The sequence below is a fragment of the Echinops telfairi genome, unplaced genomic scaffold (assembly GCF_000313985.2).
Source record: "Echinops telfairi isolate 266 unplaced genomic scaffold, ASM31398v2 ScPeMD7_2;HRSCAF=8, whole genome shotgun sequence".
Lineage (NCBI taxonomy): Eukaryota > Metazoa > Chordata > Mammalia > Afrosoricida > Tenrecidae > Echinops > Echinops telfairi.
Genome location: NW_022103898.1, coordinates 29,861,626 through 29,870,212, shown reverse-complemented (window position 1 = coordinate 29,870,212; position 8,587 = coordinate 29,861,626).

Sequence of the window (8,587 nt, the reverse complement as noted above, 5' to 3'; positions counted from 1 at the left end):
TAACCACCCATTTCTCTTTCTTACCAATCCTTGCTGACTTCAGTTTCCCCTCTTTCTCTTTTGCCCTCCACCCACTCAGATCAGACTTTTGTGCTTCAAATTGTTGACATCAATGAACCCAGTAAATTACTCAGTTCCTCATCTTACTTGACCTTGCAGCAGTAGTTCACATCATTGTTCATTCTTTCTTTCCTGAAACTCTTTCTTAGCCTTCTAAGAGACAATACCCTTCAAGTTCTATTCACTCTTCCCTGATGTCTTATGTTCAGTATTGGTTGGGTTTTGTTCATACCCTCAATATTTAAATTCATAAATGACTGAGAATCCTTGACTCTTCTCAATCTGTAATCATTCCTCTGTAAATCTCATCCACACTCAGGGCCTCAAATACTAATTACATCCACATCAACAACACCTAAATGCACCACTATCATAGACCTCTCCCTTTAATTCTCGACTCTGTGTCTCCGCTCAGGTTTCTAAGATATATTTTAAGGTTAATATCTAGTAATAATATTTAATATCTAATAATAAGATTATGTTAATAACTAGATCAATAAATATGCTGAAAATAGTGAAAACGCTTGAAAACAAAACAAAAATTCTTAAAAACAATGTTAATTTCCTAAAATTAAGTAAGAGCAGGTTCCAGGAAGTAGAAATTCTGAAAGATTTAACAGAGCATTAAATCTCTTTCATGACCAGATATTTTACTCAGCAGAAATGAGATTTCATTTTTGAGGTTTACATGGTACCTGAAAAAGGTTTTTAAAAAAATCCTGGTCCTGCCCCAAATTTAAAGTCTGACAGGCAATACTTTTCCCATAAAATTGGTATCTTATGATCCCTTCAGGACCAGTGGTGTAAGTGGCGATACTGGGAGGGTAGAGGGAGAGTGGGTTGGAAAGAGGGAACCTATTATAAGGAACTATATATGACCCCCTGACTGGGGGACAGACAACCGAAAAGTGGGTGAAGGGAGATATAGGACAGGGCAAGATATGACAAAATAATAATTTATATTTTATCAAGGGCTCATGAGGGAGGGGGGAGCAGGGCGAGAGGGGAAAAATGAGGACCTAATGCCGGGGCTTTAAGTGGAGAGAAAATGTTTTGAGAATGATGAGGGCAATGAATGTACAAATGTGCTTTACACAATTGATGTATGTATGGATCATGATAAGAGTTGTATGAGCCCCTAATAAAATGATTAAAAACAAAAAAGACTAGTTAAAAAAAAACTGGTATCCTAAAGGGCTCTTATTTCCATCAGTATATGAGTGACTTGCAAATAAACCTCCTTGCCGCCCTCAGGTGACAAATATTGAGTAGATGAGGGAAAATAAGACCCTAAACAATTTATGATAAGAAATCTGTGAATTCACGTCTGTGAATTTCAGCTTAACTACACAAAAGCCACATGGTCTTAGAAACCACAAACTGAGGAATTAATTCAGGATAACTGTAGACTGATTGTGTCTCCAGGCATGTTGCAGAAACAAATAAAAATCTTCTCTAGAGGTAAGCACCGTTATGACTGGGAGGAGCCTCGGCGTTTTGAGCCTCTCCACTCCTTGGTTCTTCTTCTGCTGGCAAGAAATATTTCCGGCAAGGGACAAAATTCAAACAAAAGTCAGAGAAAAGGTTTGAACAGAAAAAGTGAATTTATTGAAAGGGATACTTTGGAAAAAGAAGTCCGAAGGGCCCTTTGCTCATCTAAAGGGCCCAGAAAACATGCAGCTGGAGCTTATCTGCATCTAACAGTGGACTTCCCACCAAACGATGGCTTTCTAGCAGGTCTTCTGCCATTGGCTAGTCCTCTGTAGTGTCTCCCCTCCTTTGGTGTGCAGATTCTGGCTTCCTGTCGCCCAGTACCCCAAACTCAAGCCCATTCAGTCATGGTGGAGGTTGTATGACTATCCTGTCCTTCTCCCTGCCTCCTGTCCCCTCCCTATTTCATTATCTCCAATATCTCTGGTCTCTTCCATCGATAAGGGGCTGTATTCGATTTTGCCCTTGACCTTCCTTTATGTTGGAGATGGGTGTGCAGAAGCGTGTTTCCACCTCTTTTGTGTTTATGCCTACCAGTTTCTGTCCATTTATCACCTCTTCTCCCTTTGCCTTTTTCTGACTAGCTAACACCTTTATTCCTGATCGCAAAGAATTTCCACAAATAAATTTTCAAGGCCATTGAAGGAATCACAACAAAAAAATGCACCAAGAACAAAAACACTAAATGCAGAAAGAAATAAGTTACCATGAGCAAAAACAGCAGAAAAAGTGTCCAGAAAAAGTTCCATTGACATGCACAAAATGGAATTTATCTGGCACGACCTACAAACTGTGTGTTTCAATCTGTGTAAGTGTTTAAAGAAATCACCTTGAAGTTATGGGCATAGAGAAAATCTATGAACAGTGACTAATATTTTCTCATAAAAAAACAACTAGAACTTAGAAATGAATACACTACAGTTGAAATTTTAACAGAAGTGTTCAGGAGATGTCTAAAGAAAATCAAAATGTAAAGATAAATTTAAATATGTAATAGAAATACACCACCAAAAAAAGAGAGGAAAAATAAAATAAAAAGGAAGTTAACACACAAAGAGGGTTGAGAAAGGAGGGCTAGCATTATCCAATTGGCATGCCAGGAGAAAAGGCAACTGGGGGCAGGGACACAATATTTTCAAGAACGATGGCCATAGTTCATAATTGATAAGAAACACCAGTCCACAAATTAAAAACTCAGTGAATTTTAAGAAGGATAAATAAAAATAAGTTCAAATCTAAGCATACTACATGCAGTATATCAAGGCAAAAGATTTTTGAGTCTGAAAGTCAAGACAGATTCATTACAAGAAAGAGTAATTAGATTTATAACTGAATTCTCAATTGCAGTAATTGAAGTCATATGCTAAGGCTGTATGAAACAGTCATTGTTCTAAAAACAATCTTATCCCATACTGAACCTCCAATCTTGTCCTCTCCACACACCTGATCATTCCAATTTTTACAACTGCAGCAAATGAAATCCCAATTGTTCAGCTGCTCAAGCAAGCCTTTTAGCTCTTTCTCTCACATTCCAGATCAAATGTCCTCAAATTCTGGAAGCTATATTTTCAATACATATATGCATTTTCTAACGATTCACCATATTCATGTTTAGCACTATGTTAGAAGCTACCCTCATTGCACACATATATTATTACAATAGACTCAGAACTAGTCTCCCTGATTCTTCTCTGGTTCTCACACACAGAGATGGAGTGATCTCTTAAAGTATAGATTCCTCCTCTCTTTCTACATTAGCTCCCTTTGAATGTTCTTTTATACTGCCTTCTCTCCTTTTCTGCCAACTCAAATTCTTAGCTCTGATTCTGACTTGACTGATGTGTGAGTCCAAGGTCAATGCTTTCCTAGTGATGATGCTTCTTGGTATTTTCACTGGGATATTCCCCCCAACTCAAATTCAGTAAGGTCAGAACAGGGTTTTGTACTATGATACCCACCCTTCAGCCTATCCAGTTGAGTGTGGCCCTGAAGAGCTTCAGGCCCTCTGTGCTGGCTAGAAGCCTGGTGCCACAGTGGTTAATAAGAGTTCAACTGCTAATTAAAAGACCAGTTGTTTAAAGCAACGTGGCTCAGGGGACGAAAGATACAGCTATTTTCAGTCATGGAAACCCTGTAGGGCGGTCTACTCTGTCCCGTAGGGTTTCAATGAGAATGAAGGCCATGCTAATGAGTTTATTATGGTTTGGTTTATTTTGGTGTTGGACTAGACTCGAGGGAAAAAAGGAGAATTGGAACTGTCAGGTTATGAACTAAAGGAAGAATCTCCACTGAGGCCTATCCACGTGTGAGGCAAAATCATGATAGAAATGACATAGACATGACTCACATGGATAGAGAAACATATTGTTAGGTTTTTTCAGGTTGGAAATACTTCGGTTCTTGGCTTCCAATGAGAAAGAATTCACACCAAAGCCTGGTTTGTGATCCAAGTGAATTGTAATAAAGGACAGAAGAAGTTTGCTTCACATTTTACACAGGCAACGTCATGGAACTGCACACCCACACGTGGCAGCCTGAGGCCAGAGACCATGGCACAGCCAAGCAGAAGACCGAGAAGCAAGTGGAAAGAGAGAGGTGGTCAACAGTACTGGTTGACCCCATTGGCTGAATTAACCCCACCTGGCCTAGGTTGGGCCCACCCAAGTGTAGCACCTCCCTGGCTCAGGGTCTGAATTGGTGAATGCTCCTTAGCCTTTCTTGGCTTCCAAATTCCTGTATGGGGCGGTGGGGGTTGGGGGTTGAGGCTTCATATGTAGTGGCAGGACCCTTGGTTCCTGTCTCTAGCTACTTAACAATATCAATTACGTGGGAGGGATTATACTGCTCTGAGTCATCACCCTCGTTAGAAATGTTGTTCCATCCAGAGACCGGGAAGCAGAGCTTCCCAAGGATACAGAGCTTGCAAAAGCTTATCAATGGTCCAAGGTCTAGGTCCATAAGAGGATAGAAATCCAAGGAATTCTTTCCCTTTAGTTTGCTGTAATCTACAGAATGGAATACCCTTTGAAAAGGAAGACTTGGGTTGAAGCATAACAATCACCCCAGGAATGAGATGAAGATATTTTTAGATGCCAGTTTCATGAAACCTCGACCAACTGACCAATTTTATACTTTCAACTGGTCTTTATTGAGCATTTAACATATTTTGATCATATATATGATAGGTACTCTGTATAAAAATTGTGAAATTCACACAGGTTTTGTCCCTCAGTGGTCTGGGGAGATAGACAATAGTCAATAGCTTGTTTCCAATATGAAGAAGTGAAAGAAATAGATAAGATGATCAGATGGGAAACAGCACTGAATGATGGACACCTGGTTATGGAACCAGGACATATGTGAAGAGTATTTGTCATGTTAACTGGTAGCCCAGCAACTTTGAGCCCTTTTTGGAATCCACAAGAAACCCTTAGGATTCCATCTTCTTAAAGGAGGACACAGAAATCTTGTCTTTTTCAGACTTTTTGCTACTGGGGAGCAAGCATGTTCCCTAAACTACAACAAATCACCCATGGGACACTTTAATTTAGAGTGAGGAAAGCTGAACACAAAAGTCCTACTTGAAAACGTATGGCCTCCAACGCATCTGCTTCAGAAACTACTTCAGGGGAAATTGTGATTCTTGGCTCCGTTGGCAATAGCTGAAGTTCCAGACAAGTCAGGTTCCTGGCTGAGGTCCACATCTAGCATTGCTAGGTGACAGTAGTGATAACACTTTCCGCATTGGGCAGGTCCTGCCGTGTGGCTTGGAAGTGAGCCTTGAGCTTGATTTTTCAGCATGCTCCCAATTTTATGAGCCATGTAATATCCCTTTTTGCTTAATAAGCTACATCAGTTTCTACTGCTTACTACCAAAACAACCCAACAAATACCAAAGGTTTCCCATAGGAAGTGGTATATAAATCTCCACTGATGTGAAAGAGGAAATAGGGTTAGCTAGCAAGAAGGGAAAAGAAATGTGTTTGAAGCAGAATAAGAATAATATGGTCCAGTAGAGAAGAGAGTCCTAGATATGGAAGGGACTAGAAAAACATCTCATTGGCAAGAAATGACAATAGGCAAGTATTGTGGACTCTCATAGATCATTTAGGAAACCTGTGATTAAGATTTACTCAACAAATAAAGAAGATTGAGTGTGTGGAACTGAGAACCGAGAAGAGAGTGTAAGCGGAAAAACTGTCTGAGCTCATGTGTTAGTCTGGGTAGACTAGAGAAACAAATTCATAAACACGCATATATATATAAAGGAGAGGTTTATATACAAGAGGAATTGAACATTGAGAAAACATCCCAACCCAGTCCAGTCCAAAGCCATAAGTCTGATATTAGCCCCTATGTCCGATACCAATCTATCAAGTCCTCTTCAGACTCATGAAACACATGCAATGAAGCTAAATGCAGGACGAACACAAGCCAGTGGGTAGAAAGTCTTTTGGTCCCATGGCGTTGTAAGCATCTCAGTGCTGACAGGGGTCTCTCTGTGGGTTCTGAGGCTTCCGAGGTGTCTGGTTGCATCCAAGTGGCTTGTCTTCTGCAATGTCTCTCAGAGAATAGCAGAGAGAGAGAGAGAGAGAGAGAGAGAGGTCTTCCACCTCCAAGGAAGAAGTACCAGATTTCCCAGAATTCTCAGGAGAAGGCCATGCCCACCCAGAATCTCATTGGCTATCTCCAGATTGACAGCCTAGACTCCACCCCTACACTCTTAATCCTTAAATTAACACCAGATTAGGTGACTACTGCAGCTCACATAATTAAGAGTCTTGGAGGCGACTCTGGTGGAGGGAGGTCTTCACACTCCTGGGTTGGAGATGAATCTCAGTCACATTCTCTTAATTTAAAGTTATCCCCACAGTGTCCCCCGTAATAATGCCAATTCCAAGATGCTGCTTGCAGGCACATGGTTGGTATGACACATTTGAAAGTTAGCTGCCCAAAGGCTATCTGCCATGGAGAGGTAGCAGACCCTATTATCTGTCTCACCCTTAGTACAGTCCACTCCCTTCTGATAAGGATCATAGATTGCTGCCCTGGAGAAGAGCTCAGGGACCCTAAGGTCAAGTCAGCTCAGAGCTGACCAAGGTTAATCCGCCATCTTAACTCTAGAACCGGCCCACCTTATTATGTATGCCTCTAGCACATCCCCTTCCTGTTATGTATGTGCTTACTGGGGCTTGCTGGCCTAAGACTACGTAAGGCTGTTGGACAATACATAAGTTCTTTCTGGTTGCGGTCTCCATGGAGGAGATGAGCCCTTGCATGCCTTGTCTGATGTTCCTTTTAGGTACCCTTCAATTACACCACCACCCTTAGGACCCATTAGGTTGAGGAGGTTGGTTCCCCACAACTAAGGTTGTGAGTTGAAGATATTTGTACAAAGAACTAAGAGGCTGGGACTGGCTCACACAGAGCTGATTATTTGCCTAATCTTGTTTGTTACCTCCAGGAATTATACCTTCCAAAAACCCTTTAGCAAAGATTAACCCTCAGCACCTTCATTTCAAAATTTGACATTTCAAAAAAAAAAATGTATCTAGACCACTGTTTCCCAAAGTTGGCCCGGTGGGGTGCTGGAATGTCCATGAGTGCCGCAGAAACAGACACCTGCACTTTTTCTTGGATTATGGGCTATAATACAAAAGTTTTTATTTGCCAGAGGGAACTGAGTAATTTTATCTATCTATCTATCTGTCTATCTATCTATCTATCTATCTATCTATCTATCTATCTATTATCAATCCATTTTTTCCTCGAAAGAAGGTGGCAGGTCAAATAAGTTTGGAAACGTGTGATCTAGAGCAAGGTGTCATGCAATGCCTTCCGATATGGACCGGAAAACTACCGAGAAGAGGTTCATTCAAAGAGGTGTCAAGAGGTCGGACTCTCAATCTAACATAGAAATGTAAGAAAAACTGTTGTTATGCTATGTATACAATATTTTTGTCTCTGTGCATTTTCACAGGAAATGTAACTCACTTTCAATACACCATACCGAAGAGAGGCTGCTCATCCAAGACTCGGTGAAACAAAACAAATCACCCAAACATAGTTCATGAGGTGGGTATAAAAGATGGTCACAGATTCTGCAGCCTGGGCCTCAAAGGACTAGTGAATATTTGACACTTGAAGACTTTAGAGTAGCATGTTCCCTGGAAATTAATAGTTTTTGCATGAACAATGCTCTAAGATCTAATAAAATTGAGAAATACTGAATGAAACAGAGTTAATGAGCAGAGGTACTTTGACCCTCATCTTATTTAGTTTTTTACTCACATGTTGCTTTCTTTGAAACTCCTATTCAAAGCTTCAAGCCCACTATTTCCAGCATTGTCTCTACCTTACACCTGCTTTATTTGTCTCCACTGAAGAAGGTTGACCCATGTATTTATTTCTCCCTCCACTTGGAATGGGTCTGATGGCAGTGAGTTTGGTTTGGTTTGGTCCACCCCACATAAGCTCCACAAACACATTGACCTTGTCATGTTTGCAACCGCAGACTCAGAGTCTAGGTTGACATCTTCAATTAATATTTACCAAATTGAGGAAATAACAAATGGAAGGAATATGGGTATGTTGTTCTTCTGCTTGCCTGGCTTTGTACACATTGAAAATATGTTTAATTCCTAATTTTTCCTTTCATGAACAAACTATCTCTATGTTTATTATGAGAATTGTTTTTGTTTCTTCAAAGACGTGGAATATTATAAAAACTATCTACTAAAATCAATATCTTAAACATCAACATCAGCTTCTTTACCAAAATTCATACATTCAATCATTCCTCATGTCTGAAATTTGTCTTATATTCTGCTTTTTTTACCCCCCTATCCATAATCAAATATCTAGACTTCCTCTATCCAGTAGGGGAGCTACCAGCCACATAATGTTACTTAAATATAAATATGAATCAATTTAAAGTAAATAAAAAATGCAGTTCTTCAGTGGCACAAGTTGTATTTCAGTAGCCACATGTGCCAGTTACATAATCTCCTGTCAACTTGTGAAGGGGTGGAGTCTA